The sequence below is a fragment of the Molothrus ater genome, chromosome 1, assembly GCF_012460135.2.
Source record: "Molothrus ater isolate BHLD 08-10-18 breed brown headed cowbird chromosome 1, BPBGC_Mater_1.1, whole genome shotgun sequence".
In the NCBI taxonomy this organism is placed as follows: Eukaryota; Metazoa; Chordata; class Aves; order Passeriformes; family Icteridae; genus Molothrus; species Molothrus ater.
The window spans coordinates 146254791-146273869 of record NC_050478.2 but is presented as its reverse complement, the minus strand read 5'-3'; the positions used below and the strand labels follow the sequence as shown (position 1 = coordinate 146273869).

General features: G+C 42.3%; 1 long non-coding RNA gene across 1 annotated transcript; it reads left to right on the top strand.

Moving 5' to 3' along the window:
• Positions 1 to 237: 237 nt before the first annotated feature.
• LOC118698641 (uncharacterized) lies at positions 238 to 11414 on the top strand. The gene is made up of 2 exons (XR_004981924.1): positions 238 to 702; positions 6607 to 11414. It is a non-coding gene; the product is annotated as an uncharacterized LOC118698641 (long non-coding RNA).
• The last annotated feature ends 7665 nt before the right edge of the window (positions 11415 to 19079 follow it).

Genomic DNA, 19079 nt, shown 5'->3' with positions numbered 1-19079 from the left:
TACCAGATTATCTTCACTATTTAAGGAAAAGCTAAAATCCACTTGTTTTATCTCAGGGTAATTAGTTTGAGGGCTGTGAGGTTGAACTCAGCATGTTCAGCTTGTAAAACTAGTGTCCTTTTCCAAATTTTCTCTTTATGTTGAAGCTGTTACTGTTTGTAGCCAAAAATTACTTGTTCTCCACCCCCATTTCAACACTGTTACATCTATGCTCTTCAACCCCAGCTAGCTGAAACAACTCTAATCACCTATTTTTACTGTTTGAGTTAGGAAGTGTTCACAGGACTCATTTTGCCAGAAGAGCTGAAATGCTTGCAGAAAGGAGAAAGGGAAAGGGATACAAACTCAGAGCTGCAAAATAGCAGCTGAACATGATAATATCATCAGCTGACAGAGGTGGCTGCACACTGAGCATCTGTCTATAGCCTAAAATGACTATTTTGTTTGGGGATTTGTTTGTTGGTTGGTTGGAGTTTTGGTTTGTTTCGCTGCAGGATCACTCCTAACTGCTAATACAATTAAGAAAGAAACTTCAGGAAAAGAACACTAATCCTATGGTTTTTAATTCCCCATTGGGTTTTGGGAAGAAGTAGTTTGTGGCAAACAAGGAAGACAAACCTGAATCCTTTGCTGCATCCTTCCTCGTGTTTAAGAAGATTTGTGATTCTACATCTAAATCCAAGAACTTTTCACATGGCCCTGGTAAGTTACATAAGCTAAACTTTTCACAATTTGATGTCTAAAACTAATCCTTTAATCCATATTTAGGAGCCTGTAATTAACTCGTCTTAAATGTTATCTGCAGGTGCTCAGACATACTGAAAAATTGATAAAGTGTATACTTACTCTTACTTAAGGCACCCAAATTTGAATTTTTCGACCATAATGACTGCTCCTAGGTGTTAATGAAGACTTTCATACACTGAAGGGTTCTTCTGATTAAGAAATTTTAAATCACACTTCTCTGTAACTGCTGAAAATTATGCTTCAAGCACCAAAAGAAGTCCAAAGTGGCAAGAAGCAAATTCTAGCAATCTTTTCCCTATTCTATGTCAGGCATTTTTAGTCAATCTTCTTTTTGCAGTGTTTGGGGGAACCTCTCTCCTCCCATGAATTCTGTATAAGTCTGGGTGACTCATATGTTTAACAGAGAGACACTTGCTGAAGGTCATGGCACTGGAGATGGGGGAATAAGAGCTGTCTGTACAGAGATTCTGGCTGAACTGTTGGGAAAACAAGTTTGTCCTAATAGCTAAGGTGAATTAATTTAACTCTTTGTTCTCTGCCTTGTGGATTACAGCTACAGAGAAAACTTTTTTCTGAGAAACTTAAACTTTTCAACAAGCTCCCAGTAGATTAGAAGAAGCAATAGATTCCCACCTGTCCAAATGGTCCAAACGTCCTTTCCCATCTGTCATCATCTCCATCCTCCTAAGGCTACTGGATTGTTTTCCTTTAAGGGAGAAGTAACTGTGGGATTTCAACATTGCCTAGTTAGTGGGAGACAAAGGGGAAAACAGGATAAAATAAGTAAAGGTGTGGTGTTTTCTTTTATCAGACTCTTCTTAAAGTTTCTTCCCCCCATTTCTATTACAGAGGCACCAGCCTGACAATCCCTGTCAGATGATTTGGAGTGAGTAATGAGGGTCTTGGTTACTACTTTTCTATGGACTGATGCACAGGATTTGTCAGGGGGGGTGGATTTTGGGGTAGGAAGAGCCAGGTGAAATCTCAGAGGCTTCACTCCTAAGCACTGGCCATTATCTCTTTCCCCAGAGCTGAGCCAGAGGACTTGGAGCTGAAGGACTGGTGTGTCACAGGCTTTTGTTTCTGGAACAGAATTTCCCCAAGTGGCTGATAACAGGCTCAGTCTATTCTGTGAAGGATGTCTTTAGAGCCTGCCCTGATACATTTATTATAAACAAAAGCTACAGAATGTTAAATTTTGTCTCTAACAAAAAGCTGTTCTGGCTATTCAGATAAAAACAGGTTTGGCTTGGGGTTTTTTAGATGCAGAGCTGCCTTTGCTGTAGGAATTCTCACGTATTAAGGAAAGATCAATACCACAGCTAATGGCCTAAGGTATCAGAAAACCTCACTGGAGGAAATGAGAATGTTGTCTGGAAACCAGATGATGATAATCCTCAGGATAAATGGATTTAGAGATTTCCGAAGCTGTTTTAGTAAACAGAGGACAGACTTAGGCAGTTATTTCAACAAGTTCCTTTACAAAAGAGAAAGAGATTGCCATTTTCCTGTTTGGTTTTAGTCTTGACATTGATGAGTTGCAGAGAATACTTATTAACCTCTTAGATGCAGAACCGACCTTTTAATAAAGCAACCTCTTCTTCTTTACAGAGGAATCTTAACACCAGTTATTTTGTCTTGCAAACATTGTCCTTGCACATGCTGTTGACAAAAGCTGGCAGAGAGCCATTGGTTTCCCTGGAGTCGAGCAAAGGCAGGTGGAAAACTTATAAAGGACTCAAGGCAGAGCTCAGACAAGTACCCGGAAGCAGAGGTGCCTTGACTCTGCTCTGGGTTCATGGCTGTGAACCAGCAAGAACCAGAGCAGAGCAGTGTTCAGAGTAGTTCAGGGTTCACTAAGTCCATCCAAACCAAAGCCCTGGTGCCCAGGGTCAGAGGTCCATCCAGGGCACCTCACCCCATTCATCTTCTCTCTCTCCAGCCCTGCAAACACCTCTTCCCCAAGACAGTGATTCATAGCCTGGGTCATCTCTTCCCCTGCGAAAGCTATTTAATGATTTAGTTCACATTTTTTATACTTTTTACATTTACTGCTTCTTCTATGAGGATAAAAAACCCCAAATGCAGCATCTGAGATCTGTGAGCTTGTGGTTCTTCTGCAGCTGCTTAGCAATGTGCTCTGCATTGCTCACTGTTCTTTCCTGTACTTTCTTTCCTATTACAGAGGGCTGAGCTTAAGTGTTTCATTTTCTCACCCTTTGAATAGAAGCATTTAATCTGCTTTTCAGGTTTTCAATGGATTTTGGTGCATCAGCTGAACTCCCCAGGCTGTGTGCAGAACCAGACCATCAAAAAGGTGAAACACAGAGATTTAAACCACTCAAAGTGCCAAAGCAGTTACCTTGCAGTCAGAGCAGGGTCAGCTATGCCCACTGACTCTGCCCAGAGAAGCTGTGGCTGCCCCATCCCTTGAAGTGTTCAAGGCCAGGTTGGATGGGGTTGAAAAAATCTGGTCTAGTGGAAGGTGTCCCTGCCCATGTCAGAGGGGTTGGAACAATCTTTAAGGTCCTTCCAATCCAAACCATGATGCTGTGACATGCTAGATTTGGTCCAGCAGTACCATTTTCCACATGTACCACATCCTTCTGCTCACATGGTTATTGGGGCAGTAATAACCCATCCCTCTGTCCCATGGGGCCCCATTTTCATCAGCCACTTTGTCTGAAAAAAGTAATGTGATCCTGTTAAACTGAGAGCAGTTACACCTTGCCCTACCTCGTTTCTCATCTATTTTCTCTGCTTGAGAATTGTAGAAAGGACTATGTGCATGGAAACTCATCTGCTTTTTTCCAGGTGTCTCTATTGGTCTAGTAAATTATATTACTTCTCTACAGTAACTTTTCCTTTCACACATCTTTAAAACTTGGTAGTTGTAAGAATACTATCACTACAATATGTCATTATGGCTATTGTATTTCTGACTGAGCTGTAAAATCAAGGATCTTACCGTCATTAAAAATCCCCCAACACTCCTCAGGAAAATAGACATGTTAGTTCAGGTTCCCTGGCCCAGTGAGCACAATCTTTACATAATGTTTCAGCTGAATTGTGGCTCCCTTTACTTTCAGTTGTAACTGAGGGTTGTTAAACAGCTGCCATGATTCCCTGTGCTCCCCCGAGAGACCAAGCTGCAAATGAATTATAGATGTAACACAAGCAGTCTTTCACAGGCGTCACCCAAAGCCTCTGCCGTGGGTCAGAATCATACGGTTATTGTCCTGTCAGACCACTGAAACAAAAATCCCTGGGCTTTGTGAGAGGACCCCAGTGTATGGATTGCTACAAAGGAGACAGAGGATCTTTGACTTGAGATAAAAAGATATCAGACATCTGTGATTAACGATCAGCAAAACTTGAGTGTTGGAGAGAGAGCTTTTAATTGATTCTGGTAATGTTCCTCTCTGCCTGCATATTTATGCACCAGATGCGCAAATGCAAAGTGTTTTGATGTGCAGATCCTACGTGTGTGACCATAGATAAAATCTGTGAGAGGAATATGTTACAGGGCTACAAGAGTCCCCACACACCAGGGATTTGGCTGCTGGCTCGAGGGACCATCATGGATATCTCAGAATCTGTCATCCTGGATCCCCTCACTGATCCTTATCCCCACCCACAGGCACATCCCAGCCTGGATGCAGCCAGGGGAGGGGAGAGGGGAGGGGATTCTGAATTTTCACATGTAAGAAAGAAGACAGTAAGAGAGGGGAGGAAGGAGAAGAGAGAGAAGACAAAAGAAAGCAGGAAGAGGAGGAATAGGAAAGGAGAGGGGAAAAAAAAGAGAAAAATAGAGGAAGAACTACGGAATACAGTGCAAATATCTTCTTACAACTACAATTAAATGTAGACTCCTCCAAAAGAAGAAACAAGGAGATGACAGTGAGGACTGAAGCTTGGACTCTGTCCAGATGCTCAATTGACTTTGTCGTTCGTGTCCTATTTTGACCTTTCCATTTTTTTCAAGGGTAATTAAACACTCCAGCTTCAGATTGGATCTTGCTTCAGCTAGTGATTCACCTCCACTGACAAGGTAAAGAGCTGCACAGGAAAGGTCCAACCTGGCTGCCCAAACAGCCATGTCCATATTGGTCTTATTTTATGTGAATATAATGTCACCAAGTAATTAGCAATAAAAATACTGTGCAAGAGCTGTGTGTGACATTAGGTTTGAGTAATTTGGTCTTTAACCCATCTAGCAGCTACTGCAGGATGCACTAAGTGACTCAAAACCATATATCTCATTACAATAAATATTTTATAGATGACATCTCAGCCCAAATCACCTTCCATGACATTGTTTTTAAATCCACTGGCAGGTGATAGGATGATTTCAGTGGCTGGTCATTGGAAAGAAGTCTTCTGTTGCCATGTTAAAATGAACCCTTATTCGTAACAACCAAGTGCTTTCATTTGGTCCGTGTCAAACATCAACAGTGCAATAAAACTGGTGACCCTGCTTCAATTTCTGTCACTCAGAGGACAAAGGACCACTTCTTCCCCACCCTGGGTGCCTATTTACCATTTCTCACCCTTGGCCTGATGCCTACTTGTGAGAAAGCTCTCACAGTGGACATCCTGCTATATTTGTTTTGTGGAGAGGCAGAAGAATTTGCTATTTAAGGCTGTAAATCTGGCATTTTCACAAGTGCTGAAAATCACACCTTTGCATTTCTTGCTGGATCCCTGCTATATAAGGTGAGCAAAGGTAACCACACTGCTGATATTTGCAGTAGTCCTTCATCTCACTCCTGTTGGGACTGTTCCCATGCACATAAGTGCTCTTCATCTCTGACGTCTGAAGGCAGCTCTTTATCCAGTCTTATGTGGCTGTGAGTGACAAAGCATCAGAGAAAGCTTCCCAACTGTGAAATTTATTAGACAGGAGAGCAAAGTTCTCTGGGGGAAGTGTTGGAACAAAACCTCCATCAGAGGAGGTTTTGGAGGGGATAAAACATTATGGAGGGAGGTGTAGTGTTATAGTCCTGCAGTGACAAGAGTTGAGCAGGTTCTTAAAACTACATTTCATTCCAAAAAATAGGGCAGAACATGAGAAAAACTTTCCCCACTCATCAGGTGGGATCCTTTGCCATTGTGCTATATGATATTTTTCATTAGTTAGGTGTATGCTCTATCTTTAAGTCACTCAGGATTCTCTCCACGCCCTCCAAGAAGGGGGGTATCTGAGTGATTAAAGCATCTGGGTCACTCATTCAAGTGCCTCCCCAGACATGAGTAGGCCATGCGTTATCCTCCTGTAAAAGGATCATGACTATTCAGACAGGAGTCTCAAAGGCAACCTGAACAGATGCTAACCAAAACATGTGAAAATTTAACACACCTGATGCAACTGATCTCCTGGGCTCCTGGAAAAAAGTGAGGCTGTTTTCTTCAAAATTAATAGATTTGTACAAATGTAGCTCAGTCAAAGCCAACACATGATGTGTAGACTATCCCAGGGTCTCACTCTCTTCATGGCTAAAACCTTTCTTCTACTTATCAACTTAAATTTATTCATTCTCAGGATTCTTTTGTTCTTTGGACAAAATTTTTTCTTCAGACTGCTCTTGCTCTTCACTGGTGTGTAGCCTAGTGCCCATGTATAGATCATAGTCGTGTTTCTTCATCCTTAATTGTGTTAAAATTAACAAGCCAAGCTCTCTTGTCTCTTGTAAGACAGGCACTTCCATTTCCCAGATCACTGTTAGGGAGAAAGCAATGAACAAGAAATGATTGTTTATTGGCTTTTTAAAAATAAGAATTAGTGACATTAGAGGAATTAAAAAGGATCAGTTTCCAAAGTAGCAAAAGCTGATGTTTCTCCCACATCTTGTGTTGCAGAAATCCCTGCTGCTGCAGACATGCTGAAAGCCAGCTGGAAGCACAGGGAGTAGAAGAAGGTATGGGAGGAAATCCAGCAGAGGAAATAGCTGTTGGAAGAAAACAAAAGAAGAAAACAAAAGCAGAGATAATGCCTCTTGCTCAGGAAGTTTTAAACTGAAATTTGCTGAAGACTGACAGTGTTTTGGGGAACTATTACTCATGCTTATACTATCTTACACTCTTTGTTAAGCTTTTACTCTTGCTCACCATCAGAAACACTCTACTGCACTGCAAATGACTTTAGTCTGATTCTTTATGGCTTTTCTTACCATAACTAATAGTTTTTTACTGAATCTCTCCAAGTCTGAGTGCATTACTCTTGCAGGAGTTTAACTAGCATGGCAGTCAGTATTCCAGGGAGTCTAGCACTATTAAATTCTTCACTCTTCTCCAATGAAAATATCTTCCCTGACACAACACAGGTTTATGTTTGACTCATGACTTCCCTGATCAGATGCCATGTCCATGCCTCCTTTCTCCCATCAAGTCACGTGCCAAACTATTTCAGAATGGCCAAAACCAGGTGAGTTTGCAATTTGAACAGTTGAATTTCATCCCACTGCTGCTTCTCCAAAACTTGTGGTCACTTTGATTTCCCTGTGTGATATTTCCAAGTGCTTTGAACACCTGCCAGCCTTGTAAGATCAGATGTTTGTTAATTTGTACGACCCTCTGGCAGCATCCTCAGGGGGCACTGGGGGATGGAGTGTCACCATCCCTCACACCCCCTGCCACCCTCAGACTCAACACAGCCAACAGCAAAAATTCTGTTTTGTGTAAAAATTAAAATTAGTCAAAAACGAAAGCCTGTGATGGCAACATCCAGGTTTCCTTGAAGAATATAGTAGAAGTAATTGCTTTGATCTGGGGAGTGCCAGTCCCTAAAAATAAAACTGGTATTTGTAACCTAGACTTCCTACGTCAGATGGAAATTCTATTTTCGTCTGTTTTTTCCTCTGTATTTTTTGTTTGAAACTTTACGCTTTGCTAGTTTTGTCTTAGCAAAGGTCAATTGTTGGAACCTCAGATTTTCATAGGCTACAAAACTCATTTCACACCTGGTTTTACTACTTCCTAAACAAGCTGAAGCAGGATTTTCACAACAGTACATATAAAGATGCCTTATAAAAACCAAAGCAACTGTGGCTTCTTTTATAACATTTGTATTATTTTTAAAGCACCCTCTACTTACCTTTCCAGTTGATTTCTAATCTATTTTTTAATCTATAACCCTAACAAACTTCTAACTTTACCCATATTTTCCCTTTGTGTCCTTCAAAACTATCATTAACCACATGCCTGAGTTACCTTTTGTTCAAAAGAATTCATCAGAAAACATGACAAGTTAAGTCTAATCAGTCAGTCTTTGCTCCCTCAAAGGCCTCCAGTTGTTGTTAAGTAATATCCCTTGTCACACTTTAGATAGCCTAACAGGCCAGGGAAAAAAACCAAAAATACTTGTTATAACTACAATGATAAACAAAATCTGCTCTGAAGCTTCTCTAATTGCCTTCAGAGTCAAACACAGCCCTTGGATTGACCTCCTTCTGGGGAAACATAACAGCCAGAGTAATTATTAAAGTATCAACCCTGACTTAAACCCACACACAGATTTCCAGCTGAACATTAAATAACACTTGGTCTTTGAAAAATTGGGCGCTACAGTCTTCAATGAGCTTCTGTCCCTCATCAGCTTCACAGCAGCAGGGAAATAAAGGACAGGAATTTCCTGGACACACGATGTCAGCAGCTGGAACACTGACCTGTGCTTGCAGAGGCTGCTGCCCTACTAGGCAGGGTACTGGCATTAAGATTTTCAAACTGTTATCATTCACAGGAGTTCAAAGACTTTTCTTTTATTCCCATGGAGGTTTCTTTTACAGTGGGCAAATGTGTGATATTTCAGCTATGGTCGGGTTGGTAATAAGGATACCATAAATTTAAAAAGATGAGTATTAATTTTAGACTTCATGCAATCCTTTAAGGAAGCTCTGCTAAATGGAAAGCACCATCTCCTGCTTCAATTAGACATATTAAATATTCCTTCTCTTTTGAAATCAATTTAATAATTAGATATGCTAAAGGATCAAACTGCAAGTTCCAGTTTCCCATAACCCTTTGCCATTCCCAGCTGTTCCTTACAGATCCTGGCCCTGGGATGAGCATTCAGGAGGGGTTGAGATTAGGGGAACATGCATGACGGTTTCTTCCTTGCTTCCTACAACAGCTCATTCATTCTGTAGCCTCAGAAGAGGCTCTGAAACACCACTTTGTTTTTTCTGTCTCTCAGACCAGCTCAATCAGCTCACCCAAGTATGAGAAGCTTTCCTAACAAGAGCCTTATTCAAGGCAAAGATTACAAGCTCCCCAAGTTAGTTCCCTTTTCCACTGATCACTGAGACTTTTGGAGCCAGGGAAGCATTGCCTCCATTTCCTAAGCTTTTGACTGACATCTCATTCCTGAAAATAACTGCATTCATCCAGGTGAAATTTGCAAGCACAGATGTGAGGGCGCATGGACATGTCTGCCCAGCAGCCAGGGATGGTGTGAAGCCTCAGCTTCTCTGTGCAATGCCTGTCTCTGCACAGACCTTGTCAAGGACACAATCATCCCTCTCCTCAGTGTGACCGAGACCTCAGGAGAGGCTGTGAGAGAGAAAATTCTTCTCTGCTCGATCCCTTGCTTCTGCAAGGGAGCTGCCTTCAAATAAACACTTTGCTGCTGCTGAGCTCTATTCTGCAGACAGTTTTGGGCTGAAAACCTGTTTAGTTTCCCATACTGATTCTGGGTGTTATCAAGATGGAGGGGAGACATGGGGGAATCCCATATTTATACACAGGAGAACAGTGTTGGCCTCTCTGATTCAACTGCTTAAGATTTTTAAAGCAATTGATACTATTCTAAAATGAACAAATAAATGGAAGGAATATACTTTTGAGCTTTGAGATAGGGAAAAAAAGTGTTCCTCAGAAATGCCACACTATATTCAATCAATCACACTTAAGAACAGGAAATCAGCCTGGCCTCCTCACTTACACCTAAATGTGTGTACACAGCTCCTGTTGAACAGGCTTTTAAACCTAGACAGAATAACAACCTTGAATTCAGGAGAACAACTATTTCTATTAATCACTGTAATAAAAACCTGCAAACTTGGCAATACAAAAATGCCTCCTCAATACTCACTGGCAACACCACCCCCAGTATTACTCAGACATTATTATTTTATCATTGCAGTGTCTCTTAAACTCTTATTGCCTCACGAAGGAAACTAATGAATCAAAGAATGATTGTTCTTGAAACAGATCTTTTAAAAGAAATATTAGTTCAGAAGGTAATGGTGGCCTTCTTTGGCCTAGAAGTATACTCCTGTTTGGAAAAATATAAAAACTGAATATCATAAATAAGCGTTTAATTTTTGTTTAATGGAGGCCATCGTTTTGGGCTGCTGCATTCAACTATTAAAGAGAAACTTACAGAGATTTTAAATGGGATCAATTCTGCTGTCATAGTAAATAAAAATGAATAATTATTTACTTATCAAATAAATTTTGTGGGGAATTGGCACATAACAAGGTGATTGGAAGTTACATTCAAAGATGAACTGGTATTTTAATAAATACTTTAATTTATGAGCCACCAGTGATGGATGGCTAATACAGAAATGCAGTCTTGGTCACTGTACATGAAGCAAGTAAATTCACATTTGAAGGTAAATTCTGAAACCTGAATCCTGAGCACTTTCCTTGTAAATCCCATTGCCTAACACATAAAACTAAAATGAAATGCATGAAGTCCAACTTGTTGAAGGACTAAGCATATTCAATCCCTTCTAATTTGAGCTACCATTTACATCAATCAGTCTTCTGGAAGGAAACTAGTTTGGAGTCACCTTCCTCATCTTTGTTGTTCCTTAAAGGATTCTTTTAATTCAAGGGAAATTTCATGGATTTCAATAGTAATGCCACTAGAGCTGCTATTATTTCTCTGAGCAGTAATACAAGCAAATACAGCCACTGCAAAAATAGAAAAATAATTCCTACATGCCTCTCATGCTTGTTAAATCTCATCGTGGCATGCTGTGATTAATCTCTTGCAGAGAGTTTTTTTAATTCTCATTTAAGGATAAATATCTGGATTTCTTCATAGTAAATAAATAAGCTTTTGCACCGCCTCACACTTGTGACAGAAATTAAAAATAAGCCATGAATTGATAACAGTTAGTTTTGTTCCTCTACAGATCAGACATTTCAGAAACCCCATGCCAGATGAGCTGACCATTCTTCTCACTCTATTTTTGTTTGATGGTTAAATTTATGTACAGATTAGTTTTCAATGGCTTTTGATCACATTTTAAGGACTAGGTCTAAAGCTGTTTCTGTGCATACAGGTCTTGATATCTGGGATGTGTTTTTTAATAAATATCTTCCTGCAAGTAGCCTGCCATCCTCATCTCTTACTGCTTTGGAGTAGAAAGCAAGAAGTTTGCTCAAGTTCCTGTATGCAGTCCCCTGAAATGAATGTTTCAAGCAAAAAGGCAGAGGAGAGGAGTGCAGCTAGAGAGAGGAACTCATTTTTGCTGGTTGTGCTATCCAGAAGTCCACTGGGCTGATATAGGGACAATGGTTACTATCGCTGTCTGTGTCTAATTACTAATCATGCACTCTTTGTTTAAGAAAAGGAAATTAAAATTTTCTTTCATCTTCTGCTCCTTCCTACTTAACTCCTACAAGTCACTAATAAAGCACAATATTGCCCAGTATTACTCCAGGGGCAAAACTCCTGTTTCCCTTCTCCTAGCCCCATGCTTTGGTGCAGCTGTGCTGCTCTCCCAAATGAACATGCCAGAATCTCTGGGATTCTCTCTGCTGTCTCTAATTCCTGACTGCTTGACCTCAGAGCTGAGTGATGAAGGTTGTGTCCTGACACCCACCTACAAGAGGCTCTTCCAAGGAGCTGTTTTAAGTAATGTGAGCCACTGCACCATCAGCAGGATGGCTGTGGGCAATGAACACAACAAAATGCTGGCCCTGGTTTCCATTTTACTTTGGGCTGGGGCCATGGGGGAAGCCTGGGGTGGCAGGGGAGGAGCAGCTGAGCAGCCTGGGTGACTCTGCAGGGGCACCCAGTGACAGAGAGAAGGATCCTCCCTGCAGCCCCCTGAGAAGCACAGCACAGCCCACCCAGAGTGGTCTGAAGGGGGGAGGTCTAAGAGGCTCTGCTGCATCTCCCTGTCTGGTTCAGCAGTGGCACACAGGGACAAAGTCACTTTGGCAGTCCCAGCCCTACTGAGAAGGATTTAGGAGCTGTTCTGATGGCTGCATGGTGGACCAGTACAGGAGGTCAATTGACAGGTGGTTTCTTTGCTATCTTCAAATTTGTGGCACTAAATATGGCACTGAGTTTTCTTGGAAAACTCAACACGAAAGAAAAATGAAACTTCTGCCTCCTATCAATTTCCCTAACTTCCCCGTTCCTTGAAAAAGCCCTTTATGGGCTGTGGATGCAGCATCCTTGGAGCCATCAGAAAGTTTTGCTAAATGGAGGACTTGAACAAAGGATTTTGTCAGGTAGTCCCACCAGCTTAATATTTTCTTTAACAGACATGGTGGTTGGGAATGCCACAAAAACTGCACAGGAGCTGTGCACTTTGGCCAGGCACAGGATCAGCCAGGGGCCCTGCTCTGAGCCTTTGCTTTGGCTGCCAGCCCAGGTGAGCATTTGGTCCTGGGTGCTGGATGACTCTGCTGATGCCACCATAAATTCAGGAAGGGATTGCAGTTTCAGTGAAATTTCTGCTGGATGTTTGATAAAGCACCATCCACAGCATTGCACAGCTTATGGAAATCTTTTCTCTGTATCACACTCTCACTTATATATTCTTAATTTTTTTCCAGAAGATTAAACAAAGGTATCATTATTTGCTGTGAAAAAAATATAGGTTAGAAATGTGTCTTGGGGTTTGTTTTTTATTTCATGCTATTTCTCTTCCCTTTTAACATCCAGGAGAAAGAGTAGTCATGTGAGTTCAGCTCCTCTGCTCTCCTGTAATCTACCCTTTGATGTAACTAACTGGCAAAAACATATTTCTAATCAAATATAGTTTCTCATCCTTAATCAGCTCAGCTTTAAAATGCAGATCAATGAGATAAGAAAGAGCTGATTTAATTAGCCCAACCTCAGCAATGTTATAGCATATTCTCATTTACAGAAATAATGGGGAGCAAGAGGAAAGAGATTCATCATCATGAAAAGACTGGGGAAGGCAGAGGAAAGCAGGATATTTCCTATGTTAGCTAAGGGTGATTTTCATTCAGGCTAAAGAGCCAGCACATGTTTTATGAGCCATTTAAATAACACTTAGGTCTTGTGCTTCGTCCTTTAGCCTGAGGATGAAGTTCTTTCACTAAGCAGCAATACCTCTGGAAATCATCACTTCTGGGTTTAATTGATGAGCCAGAGACAGCTCCCACCACTTGGTGAATAAAGAAGAGGAAATATGGCAGGCAGGAGCATGGCAATAATGCACATTTATGGAGCTGCTTGGGAACACTCTCCCACAGGAGTGCCAGGTCAGGCACTCTCACTGGGAGGCTTTAATGGGAGCAGCACAGGCTGTGCTCCCTCTCCCTGCTGCTGCTGCCTTAGGAGTGGCCACAAGCAGGCCACCTCACCTCTGCATTTCTGGGGGTGTGTTTTGTTTTTCTTTGCTTCCTTCCTCTGTCCCATTAGGATTTGGAATTTCCTGCAGAGTAAATCTCTTCCTTCCCCCCAGCACAGGTCCCCCCACAGAGCAGGACGGTGGCACACCTGGAGCTCTGTGGCACTGCTGTGCAGCTGCTCAAAGAGCAAAGCCAGTGCAAGTTCTCAGCTTGCTCTTCCTGCTTGGTGACTTTAAAGCAGCAGAACACTACCTTACCTCCAGCAGCCCTGTCCAACCTGACTCCAAATGCTCCTCCATGCCCCTAGAGCTGAATCAGGTTAGCCCAGGTTTGGTCAATGCAAGCACAGAAATGCTGCCTCCTCCACAAAGAGCACCCAGAACATTTCCATGGCCACACCAATCCTCAACAAAAGGAAGATCAGACCTGTCAATGTCCAACAAAACTTTTCAGATAGGCTCCAGCTGTGGAGTTGGGCTCAGAACCTGAACCTTTGGTGAGGTACATCTTGACATTTGTGCTGTTAAAAAGTCAGGCCAAATCCATACAAACAAGGATATGCCAGCTCCTAATTTGAGTTCAGGGAATGAAGTTTGTCTTCGTTCCTGCCCATCCATCATTTCAAATGGAGCTATCTTGTGACAGCCACATTTGGTAGTGTCTGCCTGGGAGATAATTGCTCATCACTGAGGGGAACTCACACAGCTGAGATAACCCTCAGGCACTTTCTCTGCAGGGATGGGAGCACCAGAGGCAAAGCAATTAACAGAGCAATTAAGCCACTAGCCAATCATATCTCTTTTATTTTCCCTCATCTCAGATTTGTGCCACTCTCCAGTGCCTCTAAAAAGCACTGGAAAGGTCCTGCTCTCTAGAGGGGTAATTCCCTCAGGTGGGATGGGGCTGAGATTGGGCTCTAAACCCCATTCCTGACCCTTACTCATCATCATTCTGGGCTTGTGGGACATGGCTTGGCTACTGCAGACAGAACCAGTGGCCATTTCCTTTCCTGAGAGCCACGAGACAGCAGTGGTCATTCAGAGCTCTTCCCTGTATTCTGCCCCTTCCCTCCCCCAGGCTTGTTCTCCAGGTAATAAATCAATCTTTTCAGAAGTATTAGATCAGGTATCCTGACTCTGTGGTTTCATGAGAAAGTTTTGTAGAAAAGATATTGGGACAGTCTCACATGCACAAGGGCTGATAAACTGCATCCATAGATGATGGCATTCACCTTTGGGGGAATGTAAAAACACAAGAACAGAGAGGAGAGAGACATAAGAAGGAGAAAATTCTGTCACAGTCAGGCCCTCCCAAGTCACCCAGAGTGTTCCTCCCCCATCCCCCTGTCCCAGCCCTTCCCTGGGCTGCAGCCCTTTGGGAGCAGCTGCTCCTGCTGGGGTTCTCCACAACCGTAAATCCTGCAGGAAAATGGCTGTGGAGCTCCAAGTGATGCAAAGGGCCAGAACTCCCTGGAGTTTGGCAGTGTGATGGTGTCCTAGGTTACAATACTAAGATATATTCTATTCCCATCCTCAAGAGCTGCTGAAACCAGGAGGGGCATTGTTTCTTCCTTATCTCCTGTTAAGGGGCCCATCATGCCTTTCTGCATGACTCAGAGGTAACTCCCTCCCTCTGTTTAATGGACCCACCCATGACTCACAGAATGGCAACAGCCCATTGTGAGATGCTCTGCCCAGGAGGGAGGAGCTAAGCTTCCCCACCTGGATATAATCTGGGGTTTGGGACAGCACAAGCAGCCTTTCCACTGGCTTCCCAGAGGAATGGCTGTCTTTTCCACTGGATCTTCAGAGGAAAGACTACACCCTTTCTACCAGATCCCTGCTCCAACAGAACCACACTTGCCTCTCCAGGAGGACTGCATACAGCAATCCAACTGGACTGCTACCAGCACGCTGACCAACAGGGTGTCAGGTTGTATTCTGACTTTGCTGGTGGTTTTTCTTTTATTTTGGTTTTCTTTTCCATTTTCCTCATAAATTGTATTTCTGACTTGGAGTGTCTCACTGGTTTTGCTCAAACAAAAACAGAACACATGGACATTACAGCAGTGCCCCCCACCTCATCCAGCAGCTTGGTTCTAAATGATAAGAGCCTGAAGGATGTGGGGCTAGGCTGCAAATCTTAGCAGGAGACTACATTTGTTCCTCCAGAGAGCCACCTGAACTGCTGGAGCTTAGGATCAAGTCACCAAACAGCAACCAAAGAAAGATCACCTTCTCTTTTCAAAGCCTTGAAATGGAGCTCTCCATCAGTGGCTCCTCATCATTAAGAAATTTTCAGAGTAACACTCACCCCATCCCTGGCACCTGAAGCCTGCACATCCCTTCATTTAGAGGATGCACAATGCTTTTGTTAATTAGAGCCTTAGTTTAATACGAGCTGTCAAAGTTCACTTAACTTCAATTAATTGTTTCTCCTGAGCTTAATTTCTTTAGTTAAGTATTGATTAATCATTGCTTAATTATGCTGAAGTCTCACTGGGTGATATTTTAGTTGCACACCGCAGCAATGCACTGCTTTCTAAAAATACTCAGAGAATCATCAGAAATTTTATGTATTGCTATTGTTGGGATGTCTTTTAATATTTATCTTTTCATCCCTTATGTTCCAAAATGTATATTTAACATTTTGTGTTTAATTCTACTCATTTATAACTCATTTTTCCCTGTGTTGGTAGGTCATACAACAGAGTTTTGCTCTGCATGGTGAGGGGAGAAAAGTTTTGCCTCTGGCATCCAGAGTCTTTTGCCAGGAAGAGTAGGTTAAGGAACACAAGTAAATGATCTTTACTGTGGCACGATATAAACAACCAAAACATTGACAGCATGTTTGTTTTTTTTTCTTTGAACATTTACTTTAAGTGACATGCAATGACTTTGGCTCAAATATTATCTGTATTTCCTCAAAACTACAATGCTGGAGCTCTTATGAATGTGGCCTTCAGACCAAGGAACTTCCAATCTGAAATCTCAGTCTGTTCTGAAGTATCAGGAAGAGAAAACTACCTCCACCTCTCTGTAGTATTTCAACAGCTCTGTAATGTCAGGTTGGATAACAAGTATCTTAATTTTCACAGATAAGTATAAAAACTATTAAATTTTTTCCAAGGTCTCTCTTGAATTTCAATATTTACCCAAATTAGAAGTTAAGTTTGATCTGTAGTGAGAAATTAAACAATTACCTTTTCCCCCACCATGATTTCCCTGGAGTCCATTTAGGCATCTCATTTTACCTACTCACAGAAGCATTTTTATTGTTTTTCTAGATGAGAAAGAGTCATTCCCCAGGGAACACTTCTTGGCTTGACACGGCTTTATCACAGTCAAGTTTTAACTTTCTCCCTGTGGTACACAATCACTTTTTCAGAGATCTCTCAACCTACTACTACTAAAATTTAATTTTGAATGTGTTCTGTGCTATAGGAGTACTCAGCATTATTTACTACTGTCATCCCAGAATCTCAAATGAGCACTGGTAGGAATATGCTGTAAAGAGAGTCATCAAAATGACATCCTTTTCTACTACCTTTCACCTGCTCAGTGGTGCAAACATCTGGCACCTTGGGAGTGCACATCTTTGCAGTATGACAGGCAAAATAAACTGGTGAAAAGACTGAGTGCTACATAGATCATGGAAAACACTTCTGTTCCCTTATGCTGAATGACACAATAGACTGAATTTTCCAGAGAAGGATGGATGAATTAGTCCAGGGTAAAAAAGTACTGACTAAACCCTTGCTCAGAATTTCAAGAAGTGCCAATCAAAACATTCCCAGAGTACAATTAATCTGTCCTTTGTTATTCACTTCCTACCACAACTCTGTGTTTCTGGATTCTGATCAAAAGCAGAAGCCCCATTTCTATAGCACTGCTTGGTTGTAATAAATTTATACCCATACATAATCAAGAATCTGAAAAGCAAGTCTGTTGTCACGGCTCTCTTTGCAGCTTCATCTAAACTCTGTCTCCTAGTCCAGGTCATCACTGCTGCAAGTGCTGAACAAACACACTCCTGCCCTGACATGCTCACTGGAAAAGAAGAAACAAAGAATTGGAAAAAGGAAGGTTTACCTTCCCTGCTTTCTGTAAAGGAAACTACAGCACTGAGACACAACAAGCTAAATTTCCCAGTGTGACTTGGATCCATATTCATTAAAATGACAAGTCATTGATCTTAATTACAATCCCCAGGATCCTGCCACATGGAAGTCAAGCTGTTTGTGGAAGTTTAGCAGCATCAACTTGATGCACATCCTCAACTTTTTTATGCTAATTCCTAAAGACAAAAACATTCCCATTTTGTCAGCTTTCTTGGTGTCAGCCACAATTTTACAGCTCAGCATTATTTATTTATATTGTAACCTACCTAAACAGACAGAGTCATCAACCACAGCTGTATCAAGGGCTTTGCTACCAGGAAACAAAACTTCTAAATCCAGGTGTGAAGATGAGACCGCAGAGATGAACAGGGAGTTAAGTGGGAAGCATGAGTTTATCAGGGCAATCAGCCTGGTCAGAGGCGACCAGAGCTCCTCCAATCCCCTTCTGCAGACTGAACCCTGCCTGACTAATGTTAGGAGAGATCTAGGCACATAGGCTAAATCTATGTGCCTATGAATGTTTCAAACATTCCAATATTCTCTATCAAAGGAATACACACAAGGCTTGCATGAGCTCTTCCATCTGTCACATCCAAACTGCAAAATCAAGCACAGCACCATGAAACTCTATACCCATGAAACTCTGGTCTGCTGGAGTTTTCAAATTTTCTCTCCAACTACATTAATAATGTGACATGTTCCCATTAAAATAATAAGATAAATAAATAAATTCAAATGAAGGGAGCCATGGCTTATTTCTTTCAGCATACCTTCAAGTGCACAGAATCCCTGGCTCCCCTGGCTGCACTGTCACAACCTCCTTCCTGTTAAGGTCTCTTAACCACTTTTTTCATCCTTCCAGCTCATCTGAGAAAAAAACAGGAGGACAAAACATTCTTACAATTGCCTGTGAACTTATATACTGAGAGTGTCCTGTGGGAAGTCTGCTGTGGATTTCTGGTCTCTGGGACATGTGGTCTGCGAGGCTACTGCATTCAGGATACAACACCTTGTAGAGGAAGCAAAGCAGTCCAGCTGGAGAAGGATTGTCCTTCTCAGACGTCCCGGCTGGCTATCCAGCACCGCTAGCAGTACAGGGGCACTGTCCCCATCTCCATGGTTCGGGACAGCACCTGAGGCAAATGCTCTGTGCAATGACAGCGCTGCCCTGGGGTAGGACATGGCTTGGCTTATGGCTACAGCCAGCAGAAACAAGAGAGCGCTCTCCAGCTGTGGTGAATCCAGGTTTATCGGGTCCCAGGGAAACTGACACCCTAAGAGAACAAGGGAGGGGGTTGCAGCAGCTTATAAGGAGGGAGGGACACAGGGGAGGAGTCAGTCCTTGGAAAAATAGGGTTTCAGAGGGGAGTGGGATATAAAAGATTGACTTAGGGAGAACACCAATGGGGATAACTTGAGGGTGGGGCCTCGGCCCCTGAGCCAATCACTCGACGCTCTCGCTGGAAGTTTCTAGAGAGTTCTAGAGAGAAGGGTGGGAGTGCCAAGTGATGGACAGGGCACCGGGGAGGGATTTGAGAAAGGGTACATTGATCTCCAAGGCAACTGGGGAGGAGTTGGGATAACTGGCAGCACAAGGGAGGGAAGGGAGAACCAGGGCAGAACCATTGCATGATAGGGGGAACAGAAC